The following is a 14,865-nucleotide window of genomic DNA, read 5'->3' on the forward strand; positions in this document are numbered from 1 at the left end:
CCTTTACTTTACTTCCCCTCAAACATGTAATAAATGACGGTGACATGGCACGCAGTTCACTGGCTGCACCAATGGAGGCTATTTTGGGAGGAGTGGTTACTAAGAGACAAGAGGCTCTGGTAACCTTGACAACCATAGGTAAGAAGGAATCATGGTGCATCCACTTTCTGTATTCCATCCTATTGCCTCCCCACAAAGCTTGGTGTGTGCTGGCTTATTTATCCTCTCCAGTGCCCTGCAGGGCCTGGCATCGACCTGGCTAAACTGCTCCTGGCCAAAAGGGTCCAGATGGGCTCTAGAAGGACACAGTCCACCCCTTGCTCCTGAGGTCAGCAAAGTGCAGAGCAGCTTCCCAGGGATCCTGCTTTCTGCCTGCCTACTGGGGTGGGAGGGGGCTTAGGTGGTCTTATAAACACCAAGTGCAGAAATCAGGACGCAACAGCAGACCATGGCCAGCAGCCAGAAGCACAGCACAGTTACAAGGTGCAGCCAGGTCTACCCAAGGCGATGCTACGACAGTGGGCTCTTGCAAACTCAGTGTTTGAACCATCGTCTTAACTGAGTAGATATAAGATATTAGCAAATAGAAATAGAAGGATATTTGAAACCAGGGAATGGGGTGTAAAAACTACTAGTACTGCAAATACCACGTACCCACAGCCTCGCTTAAGACCGGGAGGATGGCTGGGACCGCCACAGCCTGCCATGCCCTCTATCACACACCACGTGCTGACATTCCCCAGTGCACTCCACAGTCTCACCATGTTTGTACCGTTGAAGACGTAGTTTTGCGTAATTTTGAATTTCACATAAATGAGATGACACAGACTCACTCTTATGCTTTTTTTTTCTCAATTGTGTGTTTGTTTTTTAATGGACACAAACCCTACACTTTTGTGGGGTACCTTGCAAACAACCGTGTCTTCTGAAGCTCCACCTTCTTGAAGCACACAGTCGTGATGCATTTGTTCAGTCTGTTTCATAGCATCCTGTTGTGTAAATATTCCCCAGCATTAGAAAAAGAAAAAGAAACAACCCTGGCGAAGCAGAGCCAGGGAGAAACCTGTTGGTCTACGTTTCCATTCCTTTGACGGCCATCTGTCTGTTCCCTCGCCACTCTTGCTGTCATCTCTGTGTCTTTGGTGTTCTGCGGTTTCAGCAGGGATGGATATGACCTCTCACTTACCTTTGCAACCATCTTGGGAGGCAGACAGGACAACTGTTATTGTAACTCTTGACAGACTCTAAGAAGCTAAGTCTCAGAGAGATTAAGACTTACAAACAAGTGGAGACGCGGGTGAGCTTTTTCTACTATGAAAATTGTTTCTAACAAAGATCCACTTAGAAGTGGCTTTGTTAGGTCAAGATCTACAAGAACTTATAGCAGAGAACTGAAATGAAGGTGTAGGTATGAGAAATATCCCTTAGGGAGAGAGTGGGCTTGTGGGCTGTGCATTTGGGGGGCTGGGGGTCGAAATAAGACTTTGGAGAATTAATTTGCGATTCAAGTTAGAAAGACCACAGGGATAAGACCCCTAGGGCAGTGGCCCCTGTTGTTTTCATGGGCAGCATATCAGGAAGAACATGTAGAGAACGCATCCTCAATCCAGGCACGGCGTGAGCAGTGAATGCGATTCCACAACCACAATCTGCACAGTCTGTCACATAAGCCCAAACTAGAAGGTTAGAGCAAGATAAGAGACAGATACCAACGGAAGTTTCATTTGTGGGCAATGAATCATGTTGAACACTCCCACGTACAAGTCCGAATCCGGGTCCTGTGAATCGTCTTGTCCTGCAGGGAGCAGGACACCAAAAGCTAATGATGATGGTTGGCCGTGAGAGACAGACCCAGGGCCGAGAGGAGGCAGTGTGGGGTCAGCAGCTGGCCCAGCTACTACCATGGCCCAGGCCTGCTGGGGTGCAGAGAGACCAGAGCCCCCTCCCTCAGACAAGGCCTGCAGACCTGAGCTTCTCCACTGGGCTCTGCCCTTGTTAACATTAAGTCCCAGGAGGCAGGGCCCTTCCCGTCCGGCTAGAGGCACATTCTCTGTTTTTAGAGACATGTGCAGAGACTGAGCTCATCCATATTCATCTTTCTCCATCATGGTAGATTTCTGTGAGCAAATGCCCCTCCTCCTATTTCAAATGATCTGCTCTGCTTTGTAGATGATGGGCTGAGCTGGGTGAGGAAAGATGTTCTGAGTCCATGGTGGTGCAGGTTTCATACAATCACTTTGAAAACCTAAAATGACATCCAGGTCAATCAAGCCAGCAATCCTCCCATAATCCCATGAGATAGGAATATTTCTATTTATATCTGAGGAGAGTAAAGGATCAGATATCACGAACCTGGACCAGGTCACACATGGTAAGGGACAGAGCGGGGACTTGAACCCAGGCATGCTCTTCTCACCTGTTACAGCCTCACCCCCAGGGTCAGGGTACTGCCGGAGTCTGGCGGAAGACATTGCTAGTGCTATCACAGTCAGGAATTACAAACTGAAACAGGCAAGACTTCAAGACCATATTTAATCTTTGTAGATACTTGGCTTTTTTATTGCATATGAATAAAAGTGCCCAACACACTAACCAGATACCTAGAATTAGAAAATGGGACATTTTTAAAGCTTTGCAACATCTTCCCATATATAATTACTCACTGCCTACAGACTTCATATTTTTAAAAATAGTCACAAGGAGCAGGAATAATTAATCTGGCAATGATTACTCCATTATTAGATAACCATTGTGCTTTAGTCCCACCACTAACAAATTCCCTTCCTGATTGAAACTGAAACGCTGATCAACATTAGTTAAATTTCAGGGTCAATCACAAAAAACAGAAAACGTAAGTGGGGTTTTGATTAAACAAACTCAGAAATTGGCAGAGAACAGAAGCAGGAACTGGCATGCGGTCCCTGATGTCTACGAGGTAACTGAGTTTTGCTGAGGGCAAGTTGAGATGGAGACCATGGCAGCCTAACGCACACTCCCCAAAACCACCTGCAGAAGCTGCAGAGCCAGAGAAACGGCTGAAGGAAGAGGACAAGAGCCAGCCCTGGCTTCTGGGCACAACCTGCGGGAAAAGAGAGCTGAGGAGTGGCGTCCCAGAGCTCGGCAGGGTCTAGAAGTCAGTTTCCGGAGAACTGGAAGTTTGATTTAAGGCAGGTCTTTCAAATGGGGGGGGGGGGTCCTGATAAGGACAGGGTAACTGCCATGATGCCCTGGTCGGGGACTGGGGGCAGAGCAAGGTGGGGATTCTGAAGCTAAGAATCGGAATACTCTCTGTTGATGTTTTCCTTCAAGGAGTTCATGGATCTTTCTGGAAGTTCCTGTAAGAATTATCAAGCTGTTTGCTTCATGTTAGTGAACACAGAGGAAGAGCAGCAACCATGTCATCACCGTCTCTGCTCTATGTCCAGGCCCAGTATGGGGACAGAGACTTCGGTTCTCATTGGTCAGAGGGGGCTGGTGCCCAGGTGTGGCACAGGGGGCTACGGCGTGGATGAAAACTGGCAAGAGAAGACAGGTGGGTGAGAGGCCACTGTTCTGCGAGCCTTGGGTTCAGCCATTGCCTGGCCCTCCAGGACAGGCCACTGCTCCTAGCATCTGACAGAGTGTCACAGAAGAGCAGGAGCCCTGCTGGGGCAGGAACTTAACAAAAAGAGAGCACCCGACCCCAGGCTTTCCCAAGAGCACCTGCACACAGGGATCTGGGGGAGGGGTCTCCCAAGACAGCCCTTTCCTGGTGGGTAACAGGGAAACACTGACGAGAGCAGTTGCCAGACAGGGGGACCACACCGAGGAGAGGTCTTCCAGGCCCAGAGTCTCCGCCAGGGCCCTACCCCCCCTACCCCTTCCAAGGAACTCTGGGATTGACCCAGGCCCTGCCTTGACTCTTCCCGAGGCCTCAATTCCACGTGGGGTAACTGACATCCTCACAGGCCAAAGTCACCTGAGTGCTGAGAGGGACCCCACCGTGAAGCCAGGAGAGCCAAATAAATACTGCTAGCCCCCAAAACAGAACTATCAGAAGAGAGGACTAAATTTAAAAGAGCATAATAGCAAGTATATATATATGAGAAGATCAAGGAAGAATTGACAAGAATTCTTTGAAAGAACAAGACAACTTAAAGGGGAGTGGGGGGCAAAGCATGTGAACAGACATCTCTCCAAAGACAGACGAATAGCCAATGAGCACATACAATGATGCTCACGTCACTGGTCACTAGGGAAATGGAAATCAAAATGGCAATGAGATAATGAGATACCACTTCACCCCTTTAGGATGGTTATTAAAAAAAAAAAAAAAAAAAAAGCCAAAACTGAAAATAAGTGTTGGTGAGGGCGTGGAGAACCCTTTGTGCATTGATGGTAGAGACTAAAACGGTGCAACCTCTATGGAAAGCAATTTGGCAGGTCCTCAAAAAAGCTAAACACGATTACCGTCGGTCCAGCAATTCCACCTGTGGCCATATACCCAAAGAACCAAAAGGCAGGATTTGAACAGATATTTGTAAACCATGATCAAAACTTCATTATTCCTAATAGCCAAGAGGTGGAAACAGATGAATGTGACCATCAACAGATGAATAGCTAAACAAAATGTGGTATGTACACGTATACTATTCAACCTTCTAGAAGAGTCTTTCTCTACTCCCAACACTTCTGACACCCAATTTGTGGATTTTTCCACATCAACAACCAATTCTCCAACTCTCCAGACACCACCTGGACATACAATTAATCAGTCCTCTTCTGACACAGCCTGGAGTTAGCACGGACCCGACAGGCCACAGACCCAGTCCCACTGCAGACATCAGCCCCCAGCCCCTGTTGTGACTAGCACTTCTGACCTAGCAGCTACAAATTGGAAGTTTCCATAACCTTGTCCCCAGGTTCAATCATTTGCTAGGAAGGCTACAGAACTCAGGAAGTTGCTTTACTTACCTGGTTTTTTAAAATAAAGGATAAAATTCAAGATCAGCCTAATGGCAGAGATGCGCCTGTCAGGGCCGGTGGAGGAGGGCCATTTCCATGCCCTCTCAGAACGCACTGCCCACCATACATCAGCCTGCTCCCAAGAGAAGCCTCCCACTCATCCTTCAGGTTTTTATGGAGGTTCCACGCACAGACATGATGACTCAACCATTGACCATTCCTTCCCGAGCCCCCACTGGGGTGTGCATGTCCCCTGCTGGGTCTTCCCAGTCCTGAGACCACAGGGTTGACAGGGAAAGCACATGAGGGATTTGGGAAGTGATGGAATGTACACACCTAACTGTGGCGGTGATTACCTGGGGCCGCCAGACGCCCTCCTGGACCCTGCTCCAGGCAACTCCTCCAGCCCTCTCCATGAGGTCTCCACCAGGGTCCCTTCCGGCTTCAGCCTGCCTGGCCCAGTCTTAGCAGGGGTCCTGCAAGTCACTTCCCCCACCCTCCCTCCTCTCCCCTTTGGGGACTTTGACCTTGACCTGTTTTCAGCAAGAATCCCCTATTCTCCATCACATTCTGCCCATGACCCCTGTGGCTATAAGTCCCACTTAAGCTGATCATGTTAGAAGCTGAGCTCCATCTCTCTCCCCTGTCGTGACAGAGGGGACCTCTGGTGCAGGAGTGGTGAATAAAGTCTTCCTTGCTGTTTTAGCAAGTGTCAGACTAATGTTTTCCTTAACAATGTCTAAATTCATCAAAAGTTATATTTAGATGCATTGTTTATGTATAAATTATACCTCTATAAAGTTGATTTTAAAAGGGCGATAGATGAAACATAATTGACCAAATGTTAATTGTTGACATTGATGATGGGTACGTGCAAGATCATGATCCAATTCTGTCTACTTTCCTCTGTATTTGAAAATCACCATAATACAAATTTTGAAAAAAAATCAAAATACCCCTCATCCAAATACCCTCATTCCATCCCCAGAAAGATTCCCCTATGGAACTGAAAAATAGGAGCAGGAATCCCTGGGCAATTTACATACTGTTCACAAAATACAGTCCTGTGGGGCCTAGCCATGAAATGGATGCCTTTGGAGAGTGTGTTGCTGTCTGGTTAAGTCCACTCAAGCAACGTAAGTGGAAGAGCCTCCTCTCCATCCATTGCTCCTAGGCTGCAAACCCATGCAACATGTCACTGTGCTGAATACTGAAGGCAACTGTAACACAATGCAGGTGCCCTGCATCTAAACACACCTCCAGAGAGACAGAGAGAGAGAGCAGCAACTACCAGGAATAGGAGTTTCAGCTCCTGTCACATATGGGGTCATCGTTGACAAAAAAAAAACCATTGTGCAGTGCATGACTGGATGACTCACAGGCTTTAACTCTTCGTCCACACGTCAGAGTCCAGGCAGCCATTAAAGTGGGAACTCTGCGGGACCAGGAGGGACCACTGGGCGGGCAGCTAGGCTGGGACCTGAGCCCAGGCTCTGACCGGAAGGAAGCAGGGCTTTCTCCCAGTGCTGCTATTGTGGTCCCAGTGCCACAGGAATGGCCCCAGAGGACTTCTGCCTCCCACCACAGCCTGTGGGCCACTCCTGAGGAAGCTCAGAAAGGGCTCCAGCAGGGCACCTGAAACCAGCGGCGGCAGCGGTGATTGGCATTAGTGCCTGTTAGTTACCATGGTTATGTCTAACTGGCCCCCTCTGAGCTCAAACAGGAACAAATTCTTGACTGTTCACACACTGACACAGCGGGAGGAAAGCAGCCCGGCCCATCAGACTCGCGCCCTGGGCTCCATCTCAGAACTGGCCCATGATCTCTGTTTCCGAGGAATAGGAAATAGTGGAATAAGTACCAGTTTGCAAGAGGAGCACCATTTCCATGCCCTGGGCCACAAGCTGCGTGTCTGGAGGTGTCACCCTTTAAAGAAGAAGCCAGTGGCAACCTCGTTCCTGGTCAAGGGCCACCTCACAAGTTGCCACAAGGTTTCAACAAGAAAACTGTTGACACACCATCGGCACTTGGTAGACGCCCAGCGCCTTCATAAACATCACTATTTGAAATGTCTTCACAGGACTTATTTTAAACAGTATTTAAAAATAGTTCTTGTTTAAAATAGATCTTATTGCAGATCTCTGTCTCTACTTCCCCAGGATCTTATTCATCCACAGGACACAGATGAGGACACTCCTGAGCCCAAGCCTCAGAGCATCTCCAGAGGCTGCCAGGAAGTCACCCTGAGGTGTCGTCTTTACAGCTCACTCAGAACCAAAGACCTGTGTTCACATGACAGTGATGCCACTGCTGGCTGTGTGACCTCGGTGCCTATTAGTGAGCCTCGCAAACCCCAGTGGGCACTCCTGGAAAGGTGGCTGTACGCAGGGTCAGCACTGAGTGCTTCATGTGTTGGGGGGAGGTCAGTGGGTGTCATCACAGATCAGGGGATTCAGGCTTGCTCAGTTTAACATGCACACACACCCACACACACATGTACGAGTGTACACCCCCATGCACACCCCCACGCATATCGTGTCTTCTCAAGGCATGGTGGAGGTGCCTCCATGAACTACTGGATGGAGACAGCCTCCTAGGCTCCTGGCCAGAAAGTGGCTCTTGTGAATACTCCATCAAGGGCTAAAGACCCTCGGGCACCAACAGGAGGATCCGTGGAGCAGCCCAGGCACCGGCCCAGCTGGGGTGAGGCTCAGCAGGCTCCTATGCACCTGGACACAGCAAGGCCCTTGCAGGGGCCTCTCTGGCTCCACCGCTCCATCCTTGGATGACTTCCTGGGACCAGCCCAGCTCCCGAGCCCATCCCAGAGCCCCTGCTACCTCCTCCAGCTCCAGGCTTCTCTCAGCGGCTCTGTTCTCCCACCCCAGCCTACACCTCCCCAAGTGAACCTTGCTCTTTCACAGAGACCCCAGTGGCCCATTGGAGCCCGAGCAACAAACACAGGTTCCTCTTTCTTCCAAGACACAGAGAGCTAAAATTTCCTGTCTGTGTTATGAGGCAGGGGTTCTCATACTCCACCTTTCTAGCCCAGCAAAGGGAGACTTTCATATAAAACAGACCTAACATTCCTGGTCTACCATTATTTCAATTCATCATTTTTTTCAAATGCCTACAGTATGCCAGTTCTGGACGCTCTCTCCTGTTCTACTGGATTAACTTTGAATTTAGGGAGGTGACCCTGGCAAAGCATATAAGTTCCTTTGCCATCACAAGTGGTCTGTGCTGGTAATTCAACCTCTGTGTTAAGGAGAGCGCCCTCTGGTGGGGAACTAGTGAACAGCTAAGGTGGCTGCGAGCCAGCGGCCCCTGCCTGGACCAGGCCCAAATACGCAGCAGGGCTCAGGACAGTCCTAAGGCAGTTCTTGAGGATGTCGGGGCTGGGCAGAAATTGTACTAGACAAAAGAGGGATGTTCCATGAGCCAGCAGAGGAGAGGACATCAGGGTGGGCTGGAGCCAGCAGGTGCCTAGGTGGCTTTAGGGGAGCCCTTTGGGCTGGGCCCAGCAGCCTGGCTGGAGCACTTGGAGGGCAGGCCTGTCCCCTGAGCAAGATTCCCAACATGGGGATGGGGGGTGGGGTGTCAGCCAGTGCTGTCTAGCAGCTTCAAGTTCCAGCCTTGGTGTGGGAAATGAGCCAGACCCAGAAGGGCCTGAGCCTGCCTGGAAACAACTGGTCCAGCTAGGGACCCGTGGAACTGGACAGTGTCCATCGGCTATATCAGGTGCCCTCTGTGAGGCACACAAGGGGCTAGAGTGCCCAAACAGGAAGAGGAAGAGGCTGAATTAGACCCCCTTCCAATTTTCTCTGCAGCAGCAACATGAATTTGGCTTAAATCTGCCACCAAAGCTGGAGGAGGATCCCCAGAGGGTGGGAAAGGAACGCAGAGTCAGCAAGTCTCCCGAGAACAGAGGTGAAGGGGTGCCACCAGAGCCCGGGCTCGTCTTCCCAGCTGGGGGCGCTCTCATCCTGTGCCCTCACTTAACTCTGAATTTAGGGAGGCGTCCCTGGCAAAGCATTGAAGTTCTATTAGCGTAATAAATGCCTGTCATCAACCACCTGGAAATGTGAGAGGAAAAGAGGGCAATTTTCGCTAATCTCTGCGCGAGGGATCGCTGGCAGACTCCTGCAGACATTCTAGAACACCGTGTTCCAGTATAATTTGGTCCCGCATCTAGAACACTTACCCTGTTGAGAACGCACTGCTGCTAGGAGACGACCAATGGGTGGATACCCTGGCTTTCTATTATTGCTTCACAGAAGCCGAGACCATCTGAGCCTCCGGCTCTTTATTAGGACTGCAGGGACCTCCTATCGCATGGCCCTTGCGCCCCACGACACCTCCCTCCCAGCATTCCTTCTCTCCCTTCCCTGGGGCCTGCCCCTGAACACACCATCTTCTGGGCTCCCTCCACTGGGGCCAGGATTGGGACAGGGGAGGCCGGCCAGGGACCACAGTGAGTGGGCCTCACTCCGGGTGCGCTCGTGCAGGGGGCGCCTGGAGGAGGCCTGCTTGCCCCCCTGCCAGGGCCTGTGCCCCAGGGCTGTGCTGTGCCCCAGGACTCCCCTCTGCACTCTCCCAGCTTTGCAAGCAGGTTCTTAGACCCTCGGCCCCTCTCTCCTGGGCTTCCCGGGAACACCCTAACCTCTGTTGCCGCCAGCGAGATCGGCATCTTCCCACACAGCAAAGTGCCTGTGCAAGACACTCCCTCCACTTGGCCACACTGGTCAACGTCCAGAATGTGCATGCCTTTGAACTCGCGATTCCTCTCCAAGGGGGCTCCGCCTTGGCATGTTCCTGCACGTGAGGGTATGAATTGCAGCACTATTTCTAACACCAAGAAATTAGAAACAACCTCAGTGCCCAACAGGAAAGAAGTTGAATACAACACAACTTCTTCCATGGAACATGGAACATTTTACAGGCAATAAAAAGACAAAGGCAGCTCTAACACTAATATAGAATGACTTTTGAGGCCTATCAATAAAAATCAAGGGATGGAGCAGTGCACATCATGTGCTGCAACTTGAGCTAAAAGCAGGGACATATATAATTGGAAATTTATATATACATATATGCTAATTATCTATATGCTCTGATGTTCAGACTATCTCTGGAATAAAACTCTAAATCTGGGGATAATGATGGCTTCTGAGAAGGGGGCCTTTGGGGCAGGGTAAGAAGGGAATCAGCTTGCCACTGTCTACTTCTTTGTACTGGGCAAATTCTTTATGTGAAGCATATTTTACCTTCCAAATAAAAACACACTGAACCCGTCCTGCTCACTGCACCAGCAGCCTCCCAAGGTGCAATCTGGTCATGTCACTCCCCCGCTGCCAGTCTCCAGGGGCTCTCTATGAGGTGTCCCAGGAGGGTTACAGTGTATGCTTCTAACAGAGCAATTAACACCTATTATTTTTTTAGCACCTTTTCCCCATTGAAAGTGTGTGGTGTGGACAATAAATTATATCCCACTCTGGGTGATCCTAAAAATATAAGTCAGCCTCATCATGGACCACAGCTGTCTGCATCCTGCCTACCTCTGGCCTCAAAGGCCCCTGCCTGACCCTGCAAACTCTGGGAGCACTGCACTCAGAGCTACCCTGCGCACACACTATTTTTGGTCCCAGGGCCTTTGCTGATGCTGTACCCTCAGCTCAGAATGTCTAGCATCCCTACAAACTCCAGCTCAGGGCAGAGCCAGTCAGGCATCTTTCAAGACCCAGCCATGACCACTGCACCTCACGCCTGCACAACTCTGAAACCCACGCACAGCCAGAGCTGTTGTGAACCTATAACAGCAACACACAATGAGCCACTATGGACCTGTCTTCTCTCCAGAGTCTTAAGGACCAGAACTATCCCTACTTAAAATGAAAGAAAATAGTAACACGTGAAATTCCAGCCAGCTCCAGAGCCAGGAACACTTGGTTCCGAATCCTGGGTCAGATTCTTAATAGCTGTGCAAACTTGAGCCAGTTCCTCAACACCTCTGAGCTTTTCTCAGCCCCCTTTTTTTTTTTTTTTAGATCTAAGTGCTGCAATCAGTATTCTTGGCACAGGAATGTGTGCATACACATAGGCCCATTGGTTTCTTTTGCCTAATATGTAGTAGTAGCTGTGTTAACGGCTCAGGTTTCTCTATTTCTGCTCCCAGGGATCTCTGCCCTGACTTTGTAACTCAGTGGGCACAGGTGGCCCTCCTGCTGGGTTCTCTTACCACTCTGCATCTTTCTTTGCCCTGGCTTTCCATTTGCCCACATTTCTTCTCTTTCTGCTTATTACATACCTCATGTGCATTTGGGGATGATACATAAGATACTTGCACACCCCAGGTGGTCCTTCAAGGGTGTTGACAGGGCAGACAGGGACCAAGAGACTGTCATGGGCAAACGAGCATCAAAGGCAAGTGGCCAGAAACTGCCGGAACCCAGTTGTCCATAGTACTGCAGGGTGCTCATTTAACCTCCTGGAGCCTCGGTTTCCTCATCTGTAGACCAGAGACCACAGTGCCTACTTCACCACAGTACCCAGCACGTCGTAGGTGTCATGAATCTGGATAAACAGGATCCAGAGGGTTCCTAAAGTTTCCTACAGAAATTCGTCCCAGTCACTGGGAGTACCTTCCCCAGAGGGCACAATTGCAACCTTGAACTCGGAGGTGCCTGCAACTCCCAGTCTTTCTCCATGGGATTCTGACCCCCTCCAAGAAGGTCATCTTACTTCCTGCCAGGGCATGGGGACTCTGACCCAAGCTGGCACTCACTAGGATCCTGTTTATAGAGAAACAGTCTCTGCACCTGCCACACCCTTCCCTAGCCTGCTAGCAAGGAGCCAACAGAGGAGGTGTTCTGTGGAAGGGACACAGGTATGTCCCCAACTCACCCCCTTCAAAGCAGAAATCCTTCTACCTGAAGAAGAAACCAAACCAACTGAAAACAAGATTATACCCTCTTACAGGGGAGACCTACCCCCAGTCCTTCCATGCCCAGTGTGCCCAGAGCCCAGGCCCTCTCAGAGCTGAGATGGGCATTGTTCTAGCACTGGAGCTAAGGGGTCCAGCTCTCAGGCCAGTGTGTCCCCCGAGCCTAGGAGTACCAAAATCAGTGTCCCTGTTGCCAGGAGCCACAGGAGCAGCAGAGGGGCCATGTCACCAAAGAAGCACAAAGTGAGGGCCACACTGAGTCCTCAGGAAGTCCAGCTGTCCACAGGAGAGACAGCAGATGCAATAGAAGGACAGTCTTGGAGGCAGAGGGACACCACTTTTTAGTGGCGTGCCTTTAAGCACGTTTTTCAGCTTTGCTGTGCGTCTGCTTACCACCTATGCATTAGGGACAATAATAACCATGTGAATTAAGAAGGTAAATGACAAGGAGACACAGACTCTGTGATGAAACAGGATACGGTTTCATCCCTATCACAAAAATTTCAATGTTATTTTGTAAAGTCACAGAACCGTGAGGAATATAGGGGAGGCTCAGCTCCGTCCTCTCACTCTAGCCTCTCACCTTTCTTGCTGCCATCTATGCCATTGTGAGTTTATTGTCTCTAGGCTCCAAATACACCCTTCTTTGCCCTGCTTTGGAATATTATGGCCGGACCCTGGGGAAAACGGTTCCCTTTGGCCAGCTGGTGCAATCCCAGAATGTGTCGATAGAGGGCGCTGGAGAGACACCACTGGGTCTCCGCAGAGGGACGAGCTTCTTCAGCGACGACATGCAGTTCCTGCCCTGGTAGAGCTGCCCGCAGGGAGGGTGTCTCTCATTCAGCGAGGGACTTCTGCACCTGCAAACTGCATCAGCTCGGCCTGCTCTCCCTTCCTAGTGAGGTTTGGGGCCTGCCCATGGCCGGGTCCAGCAGGTTGCCCGCCCCCTCCAGAGCAAGTTCCTTCTGCTCCAGCAGCAGCCACGCCCCCTCCAAGAGATGGAGTGTGTTGAGGGTGGAAGCCTCCTCCACAGCCTTCCTTAATTCAGCCCTACAGGGGCTGCTACTTCCTGTGCTGGTCATTCCCAGGCTCCAGAGCCCTCCTGTACCCTTCAGTTGCTCACCACCTGTGAGTGGCCTAGGACAGCCACAGCAAAAGTGCCAAAGCCACTTGTTCTCGCCCCATTCTGGAGCCAGAAATCAAGGTGACCGCCTGCCACAGGGTCCTGGGAGCTGGGCCACTGCAACCTCTTCCTCTCCTCACGTGGCCGCCTCCCTGATTCTCCTTCCTCTAAGGACACCAGTTACCTAGATAAGGACCCACCCCCAGTGACCCGCCTTAGTTACATCTGCAAAGTCCCTGTTTCTCAGTCACGGGTACCAGTGGAAAGGACCCTAACATCTTTTCCAGGGACAGGTTCAACTCTAGCACCACCTTTGGCTAGGTGACCACTCCTTTCATGACGTTTTTCCTGTTCAGGTTACTGGTACAGTCTGTCTCCTGACCAGCCCTAGTTGATTCGCCATCCTGATTCCAGCACTTGACTCCTCCCAGCTACACACCCCTGCGCCCTCACTGCCTCCAGCTCCTGCTTGAAACCCTCCAGAGACTTCCTGGCTCAGATCGGTCCAGGCTGGGCCCAAGGCCTGCAGCCCCCACCTGTCTCACACTGACACCTCTGGTTTTCTGGCTCCCAGACCAACATCATTCTACCCCGGGACCTTTGCTGATGCCACTCCCTCAATTCAGCCTGAATCCCGTGGGATGTTTGCAGGGGCCTCCTCCTCCCTCTGACCAACCCCACCAGCTAAAGCCGCCCCCATGCCATGTGGCTTTATTTTATCATCTTTCCCACAAGCATCTGTACCTAGGATTGTTATGTTTGTTCTGTCTGTGAGCCATCCCCCCCCAATAAAATGTAATCCCCAGAGCAAAACAAACCCACCTTTATTCTTCCCTAGTATCCCCAGCACCCAGAACAGTGCCTGACACATAGTAAATATTTGTTCCCTGTTGACACTTTAAACTTTATTATAATACAGGTGCAAAGAATACTGTCATATACCCAGTATTTTTTAAAAGTCAGATTTTGGAAATAAACAACCACCTGAAAGAAACCTTGTATTGTATGTTTTCTTCTTAAAATTCAGCACTTTTGTTCTCTCCCATGGGTGTTCTGGAAAATTCCTGTCAAGTCAGACTCGATGCTGCCTTAGACGACTTCCTGCTGACCCTCAAATGACCCTGTGTGATTTCTAGTGTGGACAAGGCCAGTCCTGGCACGGAGAGCCTCCACCCAGGCCTGTCCAGAAGCAGAGCCAGGAACCCAGACCTTCTCACTGAGTCCTGGGTTCTGAGGAGCAGCATGAGAGAGCGCAGAGGAGAGGGGCGGGGGCTGGGCTGGGGCTGCTGATAGGCACTGCCCCCCCCCACCCCCCACCCCCGTTAAATCCTAACACCCAACGTGATGGTGTTAAGGGGGTGACCCGGGGAGGTGGGTTCTGAGGGTGAGACCCTCATGAGTGGGCTGATGAGGGCACAGTGAAAAGATGGCCGTCTTCAAACCAGAAGACAGGTCCTCTCGCATCCTGCCCGTACCTTGGGCCCAGCCTCCAGAACCATGAGAAATGAATTTCTGCTGTTGATAAACCTTTCAGTCCACTGAACAGACTAAGATAGCTTTGTTTCCCAGTTTGTCACCTCCTGGGTCCTTGGGTTTGTCACAGGCTTCCTCCTGGGAAAGAGTCCATATTCTCCATCTGGCCTGGATAGAAGGTCTCCATGATGGGGCCTCCTATCATCTGTAGCTTTCCAAGCTGAAATAAAATTACCACTAATTAATTAGCTGCTTCCCAATACAATGCAATGTGCTCATTAAGAAAACAATCTCAATGGTATTCACATTTGGCTAAACCATTAGGAAATGTTCACACACACACACACACACACACACACACACCACAACTCTACATGCTGAGAA

The sequence above is a fragment of the Marmota marmota genome, unplaced genomic scaffold (assembly GCF_001458135.2).
Source record: "Marmota marmota marmota unplaced genomic scaffold, marMar, whole genome shotgun sequence".
NCBI lineage: Eukaryota > Metazoa > Chordata > Mammalia > Rodentia > Sciuridae > Marmota > Marmota marmota.